We start from the raw sequence: 23407 nt of genomic DNA on the forward strand, positions 1-23407 counted from the left end.
AAGACAGAATTCCGGCGATAGGTTTTCAAAGGGAGTGCACGTTTCGCAATTTCCATACACCACCCGGGGTTTTACCAAAGAGGAGGATTTTTCTTCATAAAAGTAAACTCTTTCTTTTCTTTGGAATGGTGACATCTGCTGTGACTTCCATATCGTTTATTAAAGCTTGGTATGCGTTTTTTCCTGTAGGTCATTCCACATAATTTCGAGTTTCCTTCGAACTGTTTGCTTTTATTTGTCCCATCTGGCTTACTAGTAGCGTAATAAAAACTTTTTACTATCAACGTTTACATTAGTGCAGCAATTTACTGGATCTGTAACGTGCCAATTACAAAATTCAGTAAAATAGGGTGTGCAAAAGGTTACGTTTATTGCAGAATTACTGAAAGGTGAAGATACCACAGCAGCAAAACCATCCTTGACTGTCACTACGTTTTTTCTTTGATAAAATTTTCCTTCTTATGCTCCATGATGTCAATTCAGGCCTCTATCTAATATAAAGGGAGGCCGAAGCTGGTTTATTAGGTGTCTCCAGTCACCTTCCACGATGCTTGAATGGGGAGCTTTACACAATGAGACAGCTGCAAAAGCTGATTAAATTTGCGTGACGACTAATTAAATTTCGTTGTTTCTTGCGTTAAATGGATATGTTTTCTACGGCACTGAATTTTTTTACAAATACAGTAACGCGACCTTTCCCACAAGGCTGATTTACGAATATTTCTCTTTGCAAACTCTCTTTGTTAGAGTTAGCTGATTTTACGTTCCACTGCAATATTTTTATAGGGTTCATAATTTAGGCAGGAAGTGAATTAAATATGCTTGTTACGAGACGCCTGTTACTGCTATTGTTCATAACATTGTCTTACTATGTATTATGAATGACAATGTCAGTAACGTTCACCAGAGAGTGCTGAAAAGTGATTCTTCCGAATTTTCTATGTAGAAAATCAGAAAGATTTTTAAATGAAGCAAACGTTATGAACGTTCTACATTTTTATTCTTCATGTCTACACACATTTATTTCTTAACATTGTCATCCTGGTGACGAACCATTTCTCCCAACGTGAGAACAGTTTGTTCATACTATCAGTGTAGAATGTTTGACTTCGTTGACAGAACCACAGCCTCAGCTGTGGTTGCACCGCTGCATCACAAAGTGAAGACCAAGGAGGAAGGTGTTCTTTAGGTTCTGTAAACAGATGAAATCGGACGGGTCGAAGTCGAACCTGTATGGATGATCGGTGACTGTGAACAAAGGGGCGGGGTGAGAGGGGGGGGGGAGAGTGTTGCAAATGTCGCAACGCTCGTGTGTGGTCTGTCATAGTCATGCTGAAGGAGGTGGTGCTCCGTGCGTGGACGAACTCTTCGAATTCGAAACTCTATTGTTGCACCCTGTTCCTCACGCACCGACGCAGTTACGTTACACACCATCATGTTATAAGCTACAGTTCGGAGCCCTCTAATGATAAAGGGCTGCAAATATGTAGACTTGAAAAATAAAGATGTAGATTGTTAATAAAGTTTGTTTTATTTAAAGAGCTTTAAGAGTTTTTACAGAACTAATTCGGAGACATTACTTTTCAGCACGCCCTCGTATTATCTCACCGAGCAGTTCAGCATGAACTAGTTGAATTTGTACTTGCGAAGTTGTTACCCTGTGGGTACCGAGCAGACAGTGTTTCTGACCTATACGCTAGCTGGTCAAAAGTATCAAGACACCCCTACGTAATGCAGAAATTACCACTAGATATCACGAGAAGCGGACCCACCAGCACAATAGAAGCAGTGGAGCATTGTATTATTAGTAGAGAAACAGTAACAGCAGAATGGACCGCTCAGGAGAACTCAGTGAATTCGAACGTAGACTGGTTACTGGATGTCACCATGTTAATAAATTCATCAGGAATATTGCAACCCTCCTAAAGGTGCCCAGGTCGACTCTTGGTGATGTGATTGTGAAGTGAAAACGAGAAGGAACAACCACAGAGAAACTAAGACCACGCAGAACTCATGTACAGACGGACAGCTACCGTCGAGCATTGCGAAGCTTAAGCAAGAACTCCTCTTCAGGCCACAAATGGCCCATCGGGACCATCCGACCGCCGTGTCATCCTCAGCTGAGGATGCAGATAGGAGGGGCCGTGTAGTCAGCACACCGCTCTCCCGGTCGTGATGATGGTTTTCTTGGACCGGAGCCGCTACTATTCGGTCGAGTAGATCCTCAATTGGCATCGCGAGGTTGAGTGCACCCCGAAAAATGGCAACAGTGCATGGCGGCCCGGATGGTCACCCATCCGAGTTCCGGCCACGCCCGACAGCGCTTAACTTCGGTGATCTGATGGGAACTGGTGTATCCACTGCGGCAAGGCCGTTGCCACATTTCGAAGCTTCATTATATAAAATAGCATGAAATCAGCGAAAGGAATCACGAGTGAGTTGCATAGTGCTACCAATAGTCCAGCTAGTACAAGGACTTCGCAAAGGCACTCAAAATGAATGGGGTACAGCGGGCGAGCAGAGCTAAGGTATGATAACACAGCATCTATGAGGAAATGAAATGTGGACAATAACATTTCTGACATGGACTGGCGCGCGCAGTATCCCTACCTGAACCCAATGGAACATCTTTGGGATGAGTTGGAACATCGAATTACCTACAGGCCCAAGACACGTCGGTTGATGTAGACGAGTACAGTACTTGCCACTTATGATGGGCTGTGTGCTGAAATAACGCTCTGGCAAATAAATACTTTTGAAATGCCACACATCTGTATACCAGGCTGTCTTTTATCAAACTTATTTGGCAACTTCATGTTTGAGGAGGACCTCCGTTTGTGCTTACAAAGTCAGTTGACAGAGTGGACCGGCGGAAGGAACACTGGTGATGAAAGTCATCGAGACTGTAACGTGACGAGGGCTCAAGCAGTACCGTAAGACGGCCAAGTTAGCCCAGAGAATGAGGCGTGGCGTGCCAGGCAGACGGCTGAGGCGAGATAAACGTGCGACATTGACGGATGTCAGCGAGGCTCTGCCACAGAGCATAGCACGTGCGGCCCTCTAAGCTACCTGCTACTAACACAGGAAGCACACGCGACTCGCAGTGGTCAGTGGGTACGACCTGATCGATATTTTGGAGTAAATTATCAATGCTGTCGCTGTTGAAACAGCTGAAATGGCGGAAATTCATATATTCGGTAATAATGTTATTAATGATTATTCCGTCGTCGGGGGACCAAAGTCATGTAGAACTTTTTGAAACAAATTTCCCCTACATCTACATCTACATTTATACTCCGCAAGCCACCCAAGGGTGTGTGGCGGAGGGCACTTTACGTGCCACTGTCATTACCTCCCTTTCCTGTTCCAGTCGCGTATGGTTCGCGGGAAGAACGACTGCCGGAAAGCCTCTGTGCGCGCTCGAATCTCTCTAATTTTACATTCGTGATCTCCTCGGGAGGTATAAGTAGGGGGAAGCAATATATTCGATACCTCATCCAGAAAAGCACCCTCTCGAAACCTGGACAGCAAGCTACACCGCGATGCAGAGCGCCTCTCTTGCAGAGTCTGCCACTTGAGTTTGCTAAACATCTCCGTAACGCTATCACGCTTACCAAATAACCCTGAGACGAAACGCGCCGCTTTTCTTTGGATCTACTCTATCTCCTTCGGCAACCCGACCTGGTACGGATCCCACACTGATGAGCAATACTCAAGTATAGGTCGAACGAGTTTTTTGTAAGCCACCTCCTTTGCTGATGGACTGCATTTTCTAAGGACTCTCCCACTGAATCTCAACCTGGCACCCACCTTACCAACAATTAATTTTGGTTACTTGGCTGCATACACTCATTTATTTCACACAATAATTATTTTTGCTTCGTAGCCATTCGCAAGTGCAATTTTAAATCTCAGAAAACATCCGGCCTGCCTAAACGATTCGTCATCGCCGAAATATCATTTATCTGGGCTGATAAACCTGCTGTTGTAATAAAAGACATGCGTACATATCAGGGACAATAATACGACTGAAATTGTGAATCGCAAATAAAAATTAACAATCCGTAATGCACAGTAGATAGCTAATACACTGCTCTGACCTGCTTTCATCACGTGAATGCATCTGGTTTATAAGACCAGATAAATATTGTTTCGACGATGATATGTCATTTGGAGACTTCGGACATTTTTTGACATTTCAGATTGCACTTGAGAATAGCTATAAAGCCAAAGCTATGATTGTGTGAAATAAATAAATACAAATATACAGTCAAAACGGGGAAATTTATTTAAAAACTATTATTAATATTGTGGACGCAATGGTAGAGTCATGTGAAACTATTTGAGCTGAATCAGATTAAATAGGTGTCTACCAATACCGTACCACACATAATTAGTTATAGTTAACATAAACACAGTAAATTCACTAAATTTATGAAAATAAAAGGGCCAAAAATAATCTGCAATATCCTGAGAGACTCCTTTTACACCCAGGTGAGCGAGCACTATTTATTGACACTATGTAATAACATATAATTATCTTAATTCAGCAGAGCTGCAACTAATTAATACTCATCAATGAATTGTAATCAGCGTTAATTACAAGGTTCCTATACACAGTGACTCAGCCACCTCTGCCTACGAGTTTATGCAATCTGCAATGCCTTCAAATACCAGTAACGAGATTTTCATATTCTCTCCTTCACTAAGTGCAAACTGTTAGTCCTACAGAAAAAATGAACAGTATCTTTTTGTAGGAAATTTAATGTAGATAAGTTTTGTATTGGTACACGTTTTCGAATTATTCAAGAAAAACACTAAAGTGACCTTCAAACGGGTTTTTCTTGATTAACTCGAAAACCGTGGCCTTCAGCGACTACGTACCCCAATACAAAATTTGACAACGTTAAATTTCCTACAAAAAGTTTCTGTTCATGTTTTCCGTAGGTCTAACAGTTTGTGCGTAGCAAGCGAGAGAATATGAAAATATCGTGCATTGTGTTCGCAAACGTTGAGGATTGCTAAAAACCCATGGTATGGGGAGCTGACCGCTCCTGTATACGCAAACGCATCAGCCTAGAATAATGTTAGTCTATAGTCGTAATACAGTGTTTAGATATACTGTCTCTGAGACAGAACCGTGCTACAGTGGTTTGGGGAGCTTAACAGTGAGCTCACGTTGATGTCTCGGCCACCAAATCCATCTGATGTAAATCCTTTGGTACCTATCTGGATCGCTATCTGGCGCCATCACCATGTACGCAAATCAGTGGCCCGTTATTTACTCGAATTACATGACCTGTACATAGACATCTAATGTCACGTCCTCCAGAAACCTACGAACAAACTGTCGGAGCCCTGGTACGCAGAATCAGTGATGTATTTCGTTCCAAGAACAGAAAAACAAACTTTTAAGCTGGTGATCATAATGTTTTGGCTCATCAGTGTATGTTTATATCTGTACTGTACTGACAATATGTGGACAGTTTTACAAATGTCGACGACATGCGCTGTGTGTCTTGTTTGGAAATCAGCTGGTCCCATTCACTCGCCGTACCTGCAGCTGTCAACAGCAATGGCCACTTTACTCTTCACCCTCATGCTTGCATTCAGTACTACTCGGTTCTTTCCTGGATTTGTTTCACCGGCAGTGTCAGTTTACGTCATCAGTGATAAGAAGCAATGTGGATAGGTTTATCGACGACGAATTCACCGATAGGCACTTGCTGTATGAGTTCACTGAATGCAGTGGAAGAGCTGCTCAGTGACTCTTTGCTGAGCTTTTGCAGCAGCGATTGCAACCACGTCACAGTACATTTGCATCCGTTTCAGGGTTATTGTAATACTCTGCGTTTTGTTTTGTACGTTTTGGTGCTTGCATATTACAGATATTTTCATTGTCGTGAAACTATTTTCACAGAAACAAAGGTATCCGTGGGAATACTTCGTTATGAGCCATTGGAGACCACGGCCCCTTATACCAAATATCTTTAACAAAATAAACCGGAAGAACCTCCGAAATACGAATGGTGGAATTCAGATTCACACAACAGAGTAATCATATTTTTGATGTTTATATAAAGCTTTCAGCAGATTTTGACGTGACGACTCTTCATCAAATAGTACTAGTTTCTTGGGAGAAACCGTGAAAAGCAAACAATTTTGTATTTAGAGTGGCCAAGTCAATCTCCCACCCAGAATTTCAGAGAGAATGATGATTTCTGAGCTGATGGTAGTTTTGAAAGAAAATTATCACTCCATTACTGTGGAGCTACAGACAGTATTATTGCAAACAGTATTCTGTTGCTATTTTGGGTAATCGTATTATGCATTTACGGTATTTGTCACATGCATCCATTTTAAACGTTTCAACCAGTTCTAAGACTGAACAAAATCTCATAGTTTAGAAACGTATCTTCGTGTGTCATTTATGCCGTGTTACGTATGCCACACGTTGATTTATTGTCATAAAATTCCATACATAAATTTATGAGCTAATGTTAGATTATTATTTTTCCATAATTTCTGGAAAATAGTTTATGTCTACATCTCTTTCAGCTTTTTTACAGAGCATTCCCTTGAGTTGATCGTAATCTTGAGACTGTTGATTAAGAATGTTATTACAAAGTAGCTGTAGGTACCGAAACACCACAATTTCTCGCGAGTTATATGAATAGAACTGATTTGTTTCTATGTCGGTCTTGAAACAACAAGCAGTTTCCTGTTAGCGTTCAATGATATTAGACGGATGGCATCTCGGAGAGACATTTACCTCAGTAGGAATATACTGTGACAATGTAATGCATTTTTTGCACTCCTATTTTAGGACAATCGTTTTAGCTACTGCACTCATTTAATAACTACATCGTACGCTAAACTACACTGAAGCTCCTAAGAAACTAGTATAGGCGTGCGTATCCAAATACAGAGATATGTAAACAGTCAGAATACGGCGCTGCGTTCGGCAACGCCTATATATGAAAAGTGTCTGGCGCAGTTGTTAGATCGGTTACTACTGCTACAATATCAGGTTAGCAAGATTTAAGTGAGTTTGAACGCGATGTTATAGTCGTGGTGATGAAGTGGGTATTTTCCCGTACGACCAATTCACAAGTGTATCGTGAATATCAGGAATACGGTAAAACATCAAATCTCCGACATCACTGAGACCAGAAAAAGACCCTGCAAGAACGGGACCAACGATGTCTGAAGAGAATCGTTCGACGTGACAGAAGTGATGTCCTTCCTCAAATTGCTGCAGATTTCAGCGCTGGACCATCAACAAGTGTCAGCGTGCGAACCATTCAACGAAACATCATCGATATGGGCTTTCGGAGCTGAAGGCTCACTCGTGTACTCTTGAAGACTGCACGGCACAAAGCTTTATGCCTCACCTGGGCCCATCAACACCGACATTGGACTGCTGATAACTGGAAACATGTTGCCTCGTCACACGAGTCTCGTTTCAAATTGTATCGATCGGATGGACGTGTACGGGTATGGAGACAACCTCATGAATCCATGGACCCTGCATGTCAGCGGGGGACTGTTTAAGCTAGTGGAGGCTCTGTAATGGTGTGGGGCGTGTGCAATTGGAGTGATATGGGACCCCTGATACGTCTAGATACGACCCTGATAGGTGACACGTTCGTAAACATCCTACCTGATCACTTGCATCATTCATGTCCATTGTGCATTCCGACGGCCTTGGACAATTCCAGCAGGACAATGCGATTCGCCACACGTCCAGAATTGTTACGGAGTGGCTCCAGGAACACTCTTCTAAGTTTAAACACTTTCGCTGGCCACCAAACTCCCCAGACATGAACATTATTGAGCATATCTGGGATGCCTTGCATCGTGCTGTTCAGAAGAGATCTCCACCCCCGCGTACTCTTATGGATTTATGAACAGCCCTGCAGGACTCATGGTGTCAATTCCCACCAGCACTACGTCAAACATTAGTCGCGTCCACGCCACGACGTGTTGCGGCACTTCTGCGTGCTCGCGGGGGCCCTACATGATATTAGGCCGATGTACCAGTTTCTTTGGCTTTCAGTGTAGAATATTTTGGACAAAATGCAAATGAAACGTAAAGGATTACTGAGTGCTCGTATGCTTTGTTGGCTTCTGGAATTAAGATGTTCCAGAAGTATTTAAAGAAACCAAGATATGGAGCTCTGACAAACGTTTGCAAATTTTTTAAATTTAGAACTGATTCGTAACATTTCAATGCATGACGTCAGCGAAGAGATTCAAGTCTTGTGCTATTGAAATATTTTCGCTTCTTAAACTTTCAATGGTGTCTCACAACACAAGTTTTAATTACAGTCATTATGTAGGCTAAATAGTTAGCTTTTATCGTAGACGTGCTCCAGACTCATATGTGCTGCAGCAGCGCTGAATCTCACATAGTTTTCTTGCCGTATTTCTTCTTCCAAATACAGAGGAGTCAGTTTACCTGGAAATTTCAATATTCGCTTTCGAAGTCTTAAAAACTTGGCCGCCCACCTAAGCATACACAGCAGGCGTACTGTTCTGGAAAAGTCACGGGAGCACTTTGAGCAGAAGAGTAGGCTATTTATTTGAAAGTAAGAGAAAGAGTTCTAATGCGCATGCCTGAGTTATGGGTGCACTTAACATGTCACAGAATGTCAAGTTTGCTCTTTTGCAAGGAGCCTTGATAGCACGGTTGAGCCACGCTAGAAGAACTCTCTAGCACGAGACAAGGGTAATGGAATGACGTCCAGGAATGGATTGCACACGCCCCACACCATTACAGAGCCTCCACCAGCTTAAACGGTCCCCCGCTGACATGCAGGGTCAGGAACGAACACACAACTTTTTTCGTACTTTGATACTTTTGTAGATTTATAATATTTTAAAGTTTTGAGTGATAAAAGTGCGTACCACACTAACATTCCCAATGATGACAGAAAGAGCCAAAGCGTCATTCAGAGATATTCTTGTAGTGAATGTTTAAAATTTCGTCTCAGATATGTCTGGCGTCAGTATTGGCCCCTAAACTATCCTGTGAAAAACAGCGATTTAGGAGCGTGTCGAAAAATGGTGCCTATACCTGAACAGGTAATACTTTCGGAAGATGGACTGAAAATACTTCATTTTGTATTATCACAGTCTACGACAATTAGTCGCGGAACTCAATAGGACAAAAAATGCAACTGTTAACAGATGAAGCGTTGTATAGCTCCAAGCGTCTGGTGTATAGTAACACAAGAATTGCATGAGATAAACTGAGAACTTGCTATTTTTAAAGCTGTAACATCCATAATTACCAGTCACTAAACATGGCGGTGATTTTTCCAACACGAATGGGATAATATAATGTCAACATATATTAATAAAATCTGAGTGTAATGTAATATATATCGGACACAGTGGCCAAGTTGTAACCGTATCACGAAAATCCTTTAACAGGAGACATGAATTGCGACCTGATGTATTTAGTTTCAAAAGGAACTGTTTACGACTATAACCGCTTTCTTGGTACATAGTTTCTGATCGTTGACGCCAATTGTAGGTCGCTTCACGAGTTTCTTTACGGATAGTAGACCCATTTTAATACATTCAAAACTACGTAAGAGTTTTACATTATTGAAGATTAGCTGCTACATCTTCTTATAAAAGCCATTTTGGCCTTTTCCTTACTTTGCGTGAACCTGTCATGCCTATCCGTTCTGCTTCCCAGATATCAAAATGTAGGATTCTCCTTTCCACCAGTTTCAATTAGGCCTCCAGCATGTCCACCTGTGATGCCTTCGTTCTATTTACGTGCATATCTCAAACTACAGCTAGCATATGTTCCATTAAATTTAGCACAAAACCTACTGTAGTCCCAGTTCACTTTAGGCTATCACTGCTGTATCATCAGTTAATCGTATTGGGCTAATTTTCTGTCCTTGGTAAAGCATAACAGAACCTCATGTACACAAAATCCATCTGACAGTTTATAACGACTCTATAAACATCGAACTACGACCTTATTTTCATTTGGAATGTGCTTCTCCACGCCATAGGAACATCGTTTCGCAGTATGTTTATACATGCCAGCCACTTGGCGGCGCTGCAGTAGCGAAGTTGCAGAAAAACTTCGCGAGTTCCGTGACCATAGAGTATTAATATCTATGGAGTGAGAATTTGGATACGCAGAACGAGAAATCGGTCCCCAACATCCCCTGCTGCTCCAGGCACGTGGTATTGGGACGGCGCATGTTACTCCGTATAGCGCTTAGCGTATTTTGAGTGTTATTACTTCGCTAGAAAAGATAGATCACCTCCAGAAGTATACTGAAACTTTGTATATGCATCTTATAGACATCTTAACAATTTTATACCTGGAACTGAAACAGTTTTAACGCTGTGAAGAGGAAGATGCTACGGATCTACACATACCAGAACATGATAAATTCCTTTTTATTGGAGATTTTCTTGATGTCACTTTCGTTAGCAGGTAGTGCTGGTAATCAAAAATTGTTGGCACAGCATCAGACTTCAACCACGCATTTCCAAACCTTTCCCCATCAAAGCATCCTACAGCGAAGTGTTTAGAGCACAATTTTGAATATGTTGTGGGACGAAATTCTTTCCTTTTATATTTTGGAGTCACGTTTTGACTCTCTGTTCGTCTTTCGGGAAACTAGAATACAAAAATTACATAATGCAGGAAACTGTCACATGCAGAAGTATACACAAGGGTTTAAGAATCTGAATAAACTGGAGGAAATTAATCACACTGTCTTATATAAATTTTATCTGCAGATGAACACAGCACGAATACGTAAACACTGACTGGCAGCTTAAACGCACTTGCAAATTTATGTAGCATTTCTCTCGTAAACACATGGAAAAAAAATCTCTTCAATACAAGACATTATAATACCACGTCTCGATATTTTTAAACATATAAAGCGCCTCACATCAATATGATATTCACTATTAGAGATTTGTTGTACGTACGTATTATAAGTAACTGGTTCCACTTTCACGTACTTCTTTTTACATCCGTAGCAACAGCAGTACTGCACCATCGCTGTTATTGCTCCTAAAACGTGTAGAAACGTTTGTAAAAACAGGTGAATACGTGGAATGTTAAAGTTTCGCTGTTACCACAAGTTGCAGATAAGTAGCTACGTCCCAATACCACGTGATTAGCCCGGTTTCATGTTGAGAACATAGGCAATAGGCTATGCTCACTCCATAGATATTTATACTCATGTCCGTGACTCACTATGTTAGACTCACGTATTATCCTGTTCTCTTAATACTGTGTCCGCCTGCTTAGCTGAGTGACAACGTGCTTGTTTCCCGTGCAGCACGCCCGGGTTCGATTCCCGGCGGGGTTGGAGATTTTTCTCCGCCCGTGGACTGGCTGTTGTGTTGTCCTCATCATCTTCTCGTCATAACCGGCGCGCAAGTCGCCCAATGTGGCGTCACCTGCAATAAGACTTGCCACCTGGCGGCCGAACTAATCTGGACGGGGCCTCCCGGCCAACAATGCCATACGATCATTTCATTTCAGTTTCTTAATACTGTATCCAGTGTCGGTTACAGTACACAGTAGGACCCACAGAGGGCGCTATGCGCCACGCGGTCTCATAGTTATGACCATAGATGGCGCATGTAAGCGGGACAACATTATGCTTCCGCCACAAAACTCACAAAGAGTCCGCTACATCCGTAGATAGCAAGCTATATCTGCGACAACAGAGGCGAATGTCACCAGGGGCTACATCTGTCATCCGCCAAATAGTTCGCAGATGGATATTGTTCCGCCGTTCACGGATAAAAGCGGCACCTGCTCTAGACCACCTGTTGCATATCATCACTTGTCGGAGATAAGCAGTTGTCGCAGATCAACAGCTGCCGTCCAGTTCCAAGTGCTCAACAGTTATTTGCCGCTACCGCAGCTTTAGCGAAGCTATCAAGGGTTGATCATCGTAGTCGTAGGCTATGTTCAACGCTGGGTGTCAAGTGTTTATTATTAACTGAGTCTGATTTAATATACTGTTTCCGACAGCAGTCAAAACTGGACAACTATTAGATTAGTTGGACAACTTTCACTGATTTATTTAACAATGAAATTCGCTAAAAAGCCATGCAGTTGCGATGTTATTTTATTTTATTTTATTTTGTTTTCGCTGCCACTTTCGACAATTCATTGTGCCATCTTCAGACCCCATATGCACTTCTCAAAAGTAATCGATATTGGCATACTGGGGCCATATGTTTCTGGCTGTCGTCAATTCTAGCTCAAATGTTTCCTTCGAAGACATGACATGACTTCGATTACTTTTGAGGGGTTCATATGTGGCCTCAAGACGGCACAATGTATTGCCGCATGTGGTAGCGAAAATAAAATAAAATAACGTATCAACATCACGGCTGTTTGGCGAATTTCATTGATAAATATTTGACCAGCCGCTGTCCCATGTCCACAATGGGGCAACAGAAACATTCCTTGATTTAGGTTACACCAATCTGTTTTTATAGTTACGATACGTAAAGTTCAGAAATCCATCAATAGCCGAAAGCAGATGGTTGCAAACTCCAAACTTTTCGAGAAAATTGGCTTTGAACTTTTCCAACCGTCTTCAATACCCTAAACAAGATCGCGGCAGTGTGAAAGCCTACAGTGTGTGTAGCTTGGGTTCGATTCCCTGCTGTGGTAAACCTTTAAACAAAAGTGTATGCTCCCTTAGCATTTCTGTGAGACACAATAAACATAACGACGAAAAAACTATGTTTGTTAATAATCTACTAAAAAGATCGGTAGTTAGGAATTTATATTTTCAATGAAAATTGGATTTTTGTGTGTGATCTGCAATTAGCAATAAGGGGATGTGCATTTTGATTAAAAACCATTAAATATGTGTTAATTACCATATATCTGATGAATTTTATGTTTAAATGGCATAGGTATTCGAGCCGAAAAGAGAAAAGAAAAAATAATGATCGAAAGGAGACTTGAATAAGGGATTACCAGCCTTGAGAGCTGCTGATTTTTTTCCCATCTTCATGTATTTTACACTTTAAGGAAAAGCTAGTTGAATAGAAAGTGCACCACTATTTGGAAATTAGCAACCGAGGTCCACTATGTGGCAGCCGAGCATTCTACCAGATAGCTACGCTGCCTGCAGAGAAAAAAAAATCAACTATACTTTGGGGTGTTAAAGGGGATCGGAAAACTTCAAAATCCGTTTTATCGAGAATATTTGAGAGCTGCATCTAACTGCTTTGGAAAAGTGATAGTTGAGATCTGAACTTCTCATACCATAAATTTGAAAAATTACAAAACCCATGTGGTCTCCTTGTAAGTTCAGTGCTGAAAAGCAATGTCTCCGAACTTTTTACGCCAAACACACCCTTTGCTTCATCATGACAATGCCAGACTACAAACGAGCGCTGCCACATCTGCATGGGTCATCGGCTGCGGAGGTCCATCGTTGGAGTTTTCAGTGCAGAGTGTGTTCAGACACACTTTTACTCTGCCCGGCATTAAAGTCTGATGTTAGTTCCGCCACAGTACGCCGCCTGCCCTGTTTTACCAGTCTGCCCAGGCTACGACGTTCGACATCTGTAATGAGGGGCCGGCCGCGGTGGTCTCGCGGTTCTAGGCGCTCAGTCCGGAACCGCGCGACTGCTACGGTCGCAGGTTCGAATCCTGCCTCGGGCATGGATGTGTGTGATGTCCTTAGGTTAGTTAGGTTTAAGTAGTTCTAAGTTCTAGGGGACTAATGACCGCAGCTGTTAAGTCCCATAGTGCTCAGAGCCATTTGAACCGTTTTTTGTAATGAGGGGTGGTCGCCCAACCCCACGACGTCTGGATGTAGTTTCACCTTAGTTTCGCCACATGTTGAAGACATTCACCAAAGCACTCCTCGAACTCCCGAAAAGTCGTGCAGTTTCCAAAATGCCTCCAGACCAGCACATGCTGCTCTCGGTCAAACTCAGACTGCGCGCCTTCCTCATTCTACACACGGACATAACGCTCACTGTTACTACATCCACCGTACGTCATTCCCGCCAGGTGTCGCTGCTATCTCCCGGACGGGTTTGTATCGTTAGCAGGTCTGTGTTCATAGTATTCTGGCTGACCACTGTACGTTATGAGTCTTACAATGAAGATATGTTACCTGTCCCGCGGGACGCTAAGGTCGCAGGTTTGAATCCTGCTTCGGGCATGGATGTGTGTGATGTCCCTAGGCTGGTTAGGTTTAAGTAATTCTAAGTTCTAGGGGACTGATGACCTCAGAAGTTAAGTCCCATAGCGCTCAGAGCCATTTGAACCATTTTTTGTTACCTGTCACAAAATTTTTTAAAAGATACTGAGGTAAATAGTTGTAGAATTCTTGGGTCTTCATTATATTACAATAGCGTGAAATAAATTACTTTCTTTTTAAAATAAAATAAATGTTTTAAAATTCACCCAAAACGGTTTATAGTCATTTTCTGTGCGGAAAAACTGTGTTATTGAAGATTAATTTGCCCTACGTCGTTTAGAGCTATTTCAGCCACGGTCATTAAAGACAGCTCAGAGAAAAAGGTCCAATGTCTTATCTCTATGCTGTTCATTTTTGGAACACAACCTACGACCAGCTTAGAGACAGAAGTAATGGCACTTTCTCCACGACCTGACCATCATTTTGCAGGACAATGCTCAAGCACGGACAGTGCAGGCTGTTACTGATTTGTTTGACTGATGGGGCTGCTAAGTGCCATACCACCTACTGCACTCCCCTGACTTAAGCCCTCGTGAGTTCAACTCGATTTCTTAACTGAAGGAAACATTTCACGGCATTCGCTTCAGAACTGCTACAAATTCGTCGGGCAATAGACCGCTCCGCTCGAACTACGAACACAACTGGCACTGCTAACCTAAGAGTATCCTACGACTTCCACATCGCTGGCAACGGGTTATACACAATGCTGGTGACTACTTGGAAACACGTATCTATTTTGTACGAGCTGTAAATAAATAGTTGCCACTATTAAAGTTACAACCATCGTACAATGTGGGCCTACAGCACAGATAGACCTGACTCACCATAAGATCAAAAGATGTCAGAAGCATACATAAATACCACAGTTTCACAATCGACGATGATTTGCTTTAGTCCTTTATCGTTCTCAGCGCCTTTTATCTTCTCTCTCTGTTTCGTTTCCAATGACACGTGGAAAAGGTGTTCTGTATATTACCCGCGTAACATCGTACCAGAATGATAAAACATGGCCCAGTATCACCTAATCTAAACGAACAATGGAGGTCTGACAATAATAACATTTAACATTCTTCCACGTGAAAATTATAAATTTTTGCTGTCAGAATGATCAGTTTTCTACTTGATATGATTTATTCACACCTAACAGACGGAGTGGTCAAACTGCATTAAGGTTAAATTCCTCTGTTTTAGCGGTGGTGTCATATTTTATGAAGTAAGACATTTTTATCATCTGGAGATGACTGTTGTTGTTGTTGTGGTAAAATGACGGGTTTGAGCAACTCTTCATGTTACTCTATGCTGTGCAAGCTTTTCATCTCCGAGTAACTACTGCAACTTACATCCCTCTGAATCTACTTACTGTATTCAGCTCTTGGTCTCCCTCTACGAATTTTACCTCCCACATTTCCCTCCAGTTCTAAATTGGTGATCCCTTGATGCCTCAGAATGTGCCCGACCAACTGATCCCTTCGTTTAGTCAGCTTGAACCACAAACTTGTCTTCGCCATAATTTCATTCAGTACATTCTCAATTGGTTACGTGATCTACCAGTCTAATCTTCAGCATTTTTCTGTAGCACCATATTTCGAAATCTTCTATTCTCTTCTTGTCTAAACTACACTACTGGCCATTAAAATTGCTACACCAAGAAGAAACGCAGATGATAAACGGGTATTCATTGGACAAATATATTATACTAGAACTGACATGTGATTACATTTTCACGCAATTTGGGTGCATCAATCCTGAGAAATCAGTACCCAGAACAACCACCTCTGGCCGTAATAAGGGCCTTGATACGCCTGGCCATTGAGTCAAACAGAGCTTGGATGGCGTGTACAGGTAGAGCTGCCCATGCAGCTTCAACACGATACCACAGTTCATCAAGAGTAGTGACTGGCGTATTGTGATGAGCCAGTTGCTCGGCCACCTTTGACCAGACGTTTTCAGTTGGTGAAAGATCTGGAGAATGTGCTGGCCAGGGCAGCAGTCGAACATTTTCTGTATCCAGAAAGGCCCGTACAGGACCTGCAACATGCGGTCGTGCATTATCCTGCTGAAATGTAGGGTTTCGCAGGGATCGAACGAAGGGTAGAGCCACGGGTCGTAACATATCTGAAATGTAACGTCCAGTGTTGAAAGTGCCGTCAATGCGAACAAGAGGTGACCGAGCCGTGTAACCAATGGCACCCCATTCCATTACGCCAGGTGATAGCCAGTATGGCGATGACAAATACACGCTTCCAATGTGCGTTCACCGGGATGTCGCCAAACATGGATGCGACCATCATATGCTGTAAACAGAACCTGGATTCATCCGAAAAAACGACGTTTTGCCATACGTGCACCCAGGCTCGTCGTTGAGTACACCACTGCAGGCGCTCCTGTCTATGATGCAGCGTCAAGGGTAACCGCAGACATGGTCTGCGAGCTAATAGTCAATGCTGCTGCAAACGTCGTCGAATTGTTCGTGCAGATGGTTGTTGTCCTGCAAACGTCCCCATCTGTTGACTCAGGGATCGAGACGTGGCTACACGATTCGTTACAGCCATGCGGATAAGATGCCTGTCATCTCGACAACTAGTGATACGAGGCCGTTGGGATCCAGCACGGCGTTCCGTATTACCCTTCTGAACCCACCGATTCCATATTCTGCTAACAGTCACTGGATCTCTACCAACGCGAGCAGCAATGTCGCGATAGGATAAACCGCAATGGCGATAGGCTACAATCCGACCTTTATCAAAGTCGGAAACGTGATGGTACGCATTTCTCCTCCTTACACGAGGCATAACAACAACGTTTCACAAGGCAACGCCGGTCAACTGCTGTTTGTCTATGAGAAATCGGTTGGAAACTTTCCTCATGTCAGCACGTGGTAGGTGTCGCCACCGGCGCCATACTTGTGTGAATGCTCTGAAAAGCTAATCATTTGCATACCACAGCATCTTCTTCCTGTCGGTTAAATTTCGCGTCTGTAGCACGTCATCTTCCTGGTGTAGCAATTTCAATGTCCAGTAGTGTATTTATTGTCCACATTTCGCTACCATACATGACTACACTCCATACAAATACTTTCAGGAAAGGCTTCTGACACTTAAATGTATACTCGCTGTTAACAAATTCCTCTTCTTCAGATACGCTTTTCTTGCCATTCCCAGTCTACACTTTATATTCTCCCTACTTCGACCATCATTAGTTATTTTTCTTCCCAAATAGCAAAACTCATTAATACTTTTAAGTGCCTCATTTCCTAATATAAGTCTCTTAGCATCACAGGATTTAATTCGACTACATTCCATTATCCTCGTTTCGCTTTTGTTGATGTTCATCTTATATCCTCCTTTCAAGATACTGTCCATTCCGTTCAACTGCTCTTCCAAGTCCTTTGCTGTCTCTGAAAGAACTAAAACGTCATCGGCAAACCTCAAAATTTTAATTTCTTCTCCCTGGACTCTAATTCCTACTCCAAATTTTTCTTTTGTTTCCTTTACTGCTTGTTCAATACACAAACTAAATACCATCTGGGATAGGCTACAACCCTGTCTCACTCCCTTCCAAATTGCTGCTTCCCTATCGTGTTCCTCAACTCTTATAACTGCCATCTGGTTTCTGTATAAATTGTAAACAATCTTTCGTTCCCTGTAGTTTGCCCGTGCCACCTTTAGAATTTGAAAGAGAGTATTCCAGTCAACATTGTCAAAAGCTTTCTCTAAGTCCACAAATGCTATAAACGTACACTATGTTTCCAAAAGTATCCGGACACCTGGCTGAAAATGACTTACAAGTTCGTGGCGCCCTGCATCGGTAATGCTGGAATTCAATATGGTGTTGGCCCACCCTTAGCGTTGATGACAGCTCCCACTCTTGCAGGCATACGTTCAATCAGGTGCTGGAAGGTTTCTTGGGAAATGGCAGCCCATTCTTCATGGAGTGCTGCACTGAGGAGAGGTATCGATGTCGATCGGTGAGGCCTGGCACGAAGTCGACGCGACGTTCCAAAACATCCCAAAGGTTTTCTATAGGATTCAAGTCAGGACTCTGTGCAGACCAGTCCATTACAGGGATTTGATTGTCGTGTAACCACTCCGCCACATGCCGTGCATTATGAACAGGTGCTCGATCGTGGTGAAAGATGCAAATGCCGTCCCCGAATTGCTCTTCAACAGTGGGAAGCAAGAAGGTTCTTAAAACATCAATGTAAGTCTGTGCTGTGACAGTGCCATTCAAAACAACAAGGGGTGGAAGCCCTTTCTATGAAAAACACGACCACACCATAACACCACCGCCTCCGAAGTTTACTGTTTGGCACTACACACGCTGGCAGATGACGTTCACCGGGCATTAGTTATACCCACACCCTGCCATCGGACGGCCACATTGTGTACCATGATTCTTCACTGCACAGAACGTTTTTCCACTGCTCAATAGTCCAATGTTTACGCTCCGTACACCAAGCAAGGTCTCATTTGGCATCTACCGGCGTGATGTGTGGCTTCTGAACAACAACTCGACCATTAAATCCAAGTTTTCTCACCTCCCGCCTAACTGTCATAGTACTTGCAGTGGATCCTGATGCTGTTTGGAATTCCTTTGTGATGGTTTGGATAGATGTCTGCCTATTACACATTACGATCCTCTTCTGCTGTCAGCGGCCTCTGTCAGTCAACAGACGAGGTCGACCTGTACGCTTTTTTGCTGTACGTGTCCCTTCAGGTTCCATTTCACTATCAAATCGGAAACAGTGGCCCAAGGGATGTTTAGGAGTGTGGAAATTTCGCGTAAAGACGTATGACACAAGTGACACCGAATCATCTGACCACGTTCAAATTCCTTGAGTTCTGCAGAGCGCCCCATTCTGCTCTCTCACGATGTCTAATGACCACTGAGGTCGATGATATGGTGTACCTGGCAGTAGGTGGCAGCACAATGCACCTAATATGAAAACATATGTTAACTAGTTTCAGAGACAAATATCGCTAGCGTCAGTGGGTTCTTTGATTCTAAAACAAGCAGAAATAGTGTACTTATAAAACATTGTAAACATTGTTACATGTGTAGTCTTTTCTTCTAAATATTGCTTCCATGAATAATTTCATAGTATCTTATTTACTACACGTCACAACATTGTTTTACAATTGTTGCCGCAGTTTCCCGATTATTTTCTGTGTTTTTTGTTGCCGTTTTTCTCGGCATACATCATGTCATTTGCAACAGTACGAGTTGGAATTAGTAGACAAAATTCGAAAACGTGAACGTATGTCAGCTCTATAAAACTGGGATTGCGGTATTGTTTTGGATACAGTTTTGGTGTGTACTAGCGGTGTTACGTAGTTTGTTGTGTACTCACATTTGTTGGACGGCTTGCAGCTACCTGTAGACACAGAGAAACATAACTTTCGCACCTTGTTCGTTATCCAAAACATTACGCCATCTTGCTGTTTGGGTGTTTGGATTACGAATAATGTGCGAAAGTTATATTTCTCTGTGTCTAAAAGTAGCTACAAAACCGTCCACCGAACGTGAGTACATGACAAACTATGTAACAACCTAGTACACACCAAAGTTGTATCCACAACACAACGGCAATCCCAACTGTATAAAGCTGACATACATAAGTTCACGTTAGTGTATTTGTTTACTAACAGCAACTCACAGAGTTGCAGATGACACGATGTATGCCGAGAAAACTGGCAACAAAAAAGGCAGAAAATATGGTGGAAATAGCTTCAATAATTGTAAAACCATGCTGTGGCGTATAGTAAATAAGGTATTACGAAATGATTTGAGGAAAACGATATTTGAAACAAAATAATACGAATGTAATAATGTCTTACATTGTTTTGTAAGTATGCTATTTCTGCATGTTTTAGAATGAAAGAACCCACTGATGATGACGATATTTGTCGCTGGAACTAGTTTGAGTGAATAAATAAATAACAAAAGAGTTTTTGAATCAAGGCGGATCCACAATCCCATGTTGCTGACACTAAAGCAAGTGAGAGGCTGGGCAGTATCCCACTGGTATGGAGAAGCAGCGAGGAGGATGCCGCCTTCAACGTCCTCCTCTGCTGAACGGATCACCATCAGAGGTGTTTTGTCGCACGTTATTCCATAATAATTAATGCAGAACATCCGCGCAATCTGTGGATCAGTTGCTTTACGCTGTCTCGAGATAAAAATTCACCCCAGCCTCACCGTAATTAGAAAAATCATTAAAAAAGTGAGGCAAAGAGATAGGAAATTTTAGGGAATTCTGACAGTTCTAACCTCTGGGCAACGAAAAACTCCCAGAAGACCTCAAAAGAAGAGAGATGGAATATACTATGAAACGACGTCCAGTGTCAGAAAAACTACTGTAGTTATAAGGTAGTCAGGCAAAAAGTCATGAATCAAGGATTGTTGCAGTCTACCGATGAAATTTGGCAAGCTAGCTGTACAGGATGTTAAAAGAAATCAATAACCTAGTAGAATCATAAATAACATGCAGTAGAAGGCATTTTCTGCGGAATTTGATGCCTTATTTTAACCAGAATTAGCCCGGGCACCAGATTTTTAAGACCATATGGCAGTTAAACTATGGGCAATGCCGAAAGTTTTCGGGCTCACCCTATTCCGAGTATATTACAAGACGCAGTAAAGCCGAACTCGAGTTGTTTTTTGTGCGATAGAGGTTACTGTAACAATAATGGCCAGTCTGTCACACACTCCACTAATTGTGATGAAAAGACTACTGCTGTGCGTCACTTTTACAATAGTGCCATCAATGCAGAGGCTGTTATTGATTTTTACTTCACTCCGCGACCAGATGAACTGTCTGCTTAGTTAAAATGGTGAGAGCATTCTTCAAATTACACCCTTTCTACAGTTGCTACCATATGAAACAACTAGGCAGGGGACGCAATATCTGGCGAATACAAGTATAAATGTTCTGAGTGTGTGAATTATGTGGGGATTATTATCATAAGGAAAACACGGCAAGGTCGCATTCAGAATTCAAGTGAACATTTCTTATGACTGAAAACAGGCGATTTAAATTGTGCTCTTGTCCTCCTCTTACACTACCGGAAAAAATTGGTACACCCTTTAAGAGGTTTCCAATTCACTCAAGATTTATTGTTGCAACAGTCCACATGGAGTACATGAAATGATTGCATTTACAGATCAATAGCACGAGTGGTTCGGAGGTATCAGGTATCGACCAATAATGGAACATCCCTATCAGTACGTGGTGTAGCCTCCACGGGCGGCAGTGCAGACGCTGACTCTGGTATCCAATCGTTTGTACAGGTGGCGAATACTGTCATGGGATACGTTATGCTACGTATGCTCGACGTGTTTACGTAGTTCTGTCAGAGTTGTTGGTTGACGAGTCGCACGAGTTATTTCTCGTCCCATTATATCCTACACGTGTTCTATTGGAGACAAGTCCAAAGATCGTGATGGCCAGTGAATTTGCTGCACATCTTGCAAGGTACGTTGAGTTTCTCGGGCAGTGTGTGGGCGAGTATTATCCTGTTGAAATAGCACATCACCTTCCTGTTGCAAGAACAACAAAAGAACGAGTCTAACAACAGTCTGCAAGTACCGAGCGCTGGTCAGCGTCCCCTCCACAAACACCAAAGGTGAACGAGAGTTGTAACTTATTGCTCCCCCCCCCCATGCCATAAGGTGGAGGGCGGGAGGGAGGAGAGGGAATAACTGTGTCTTGGACGAATGCCCTCTACGAGACAGAGCTTACCAGGTCTACGTCGTACCATCACTTGCCCGCAGGCAGAATCTGCTTTCAGCGCTGAAGATCACGGTTCGCCTTTCTATCTTCCGACGGATACTCTTACGGCAGCAGCAGAGCCATCGACATCGATGTTGTGACGTGAGTGGAAGACGGAGTAGTCCTACTGCTAATAACCGGTTCGCAACAGTTCGTGTTGACACGTCTGGGCTCACAAGCCCTCTTATCTGTGCTGTGGTAGCTGTACGATCTGCCACTGCTGCCTTACAATACGACGATCTTCGCTTACGTCTGTATTGCGTGGACATCGAGTACCTCATCTACAGGTGTGAGAATGTTCACGTGACCACAAATACCAGCATCATTGCACAACAGACGCAACACGTCCAACTTGTGCGGCAATTCTCCACTCGGAAGGCCGCAATTTGACCCCTTTCAGACTCGCTCGGTTGGCTATAGGAAGCACGAGCGCGAGTCTGTGGTATGGTTTCCTGCTTGTTTAACACGTCTGCCTCACACTGAGCATTCTGACTGTGAGCATTCCCTATTTAATGGTAGACATAGGTGGATATGAGATGGCTATGTCACTATGCTATCTGTTAGTGAACGACGTTGAAATCATTGTCACTACATCTACTATCCGCCAGGTGGCATATGGCGTCATCGGATCAGATTCGACGTCGTCTCTCCACGTGTACTCATTTTTTTCCCGACAGTGTCTATCTGTCTCTACGGGCCCTAGGAGATTTGATCTGCTCACGTATACCGCTGTGAGCTTGCGTCTACCGCCTCCACAGCACGAGCACAGTCCGCCCCCGGCAGCTGACTGGTCAGTGCCACAGAATGTAAATCTTAAGGGTCCGGATTCGATTCCCGGCTGGGTCGGAGATTTTCTCCTCTCGGGGACTGGGTGTTGTGCTGTCCTAATCATCATCATTTCATCTCCATCGACGCGTAAGTCGCCGAAGTGGCATCAAATCGAAAGACTTGCACCCGGCGAACGGTCTCCCCGACGGGAGGCCCTAGTCACACGGCAGCCTCACAAGCGCTCCACGTCTGCTACTTGCGACTCTGCACCAATCAGATGCGAGCGCCAATTCCCGGAGCAGCAGCCGCCTCACCCGGCTCCGGACAGCAGAAATGGTTCAAATGGCTCTGAGCACTATGGGACTTAACTTCTGAGGTCATCAGTCCCCTAGAACTTAGAACTACTTAAACCTAACTAACCTAAGGACATCAGACACATCCATGCCCGAGGCAGGATTCGAACCTGCGACCGTAGCGGTAGCGCGGTTCCAGACTGTAGCGCCTAGAACCGCTCGGCCACTCCGGCCGGCGACAGCAGAAACTTGACAGTCTTATTCCAACTTTATCTTCATTCTCTCTCTGGGGTCTTTAATCTTCCCGTTGTCGATGGGGCATCAAATCTAACCTC

At 43.2% G+C, this 23407-nt stretch overlaps 1 protein-coding gene and 1 pseudogene across 1 annotated transcript in view; both read right to left on the reverse strand.

Annotated features, from left to right (window-relative positions):
- LOC126183837 (collagen alpha-1(XI) chain-like) overlaps window positions 1-23407 on the reverse strand; it is a 533300-nt gene that overhangs the window by 312856 nt on the left and 197037 nt on the right. The window lies entirely within an intron of this gene.
- Window positions 2262-2379, reverse strand: LOC126185619 (5S ribosomal RNA; annotated as a pseudogene).

Source organism: Schistocerca cancellata, chromosome 4, assembly GCF_023864275.1.
Source record: "Schistocerca cancellata isolate TAMUIC-IGC-003103 chromosome 4, iqSchCanc2.1, whole genome shotgun sequence".
NCBI classification, from domain to species: Eukaryota; Metazoa; Arthropoda; class Insecta; order Orthoptera; family Acrididae; genus Schistocerca; species Schistocerca cancellata.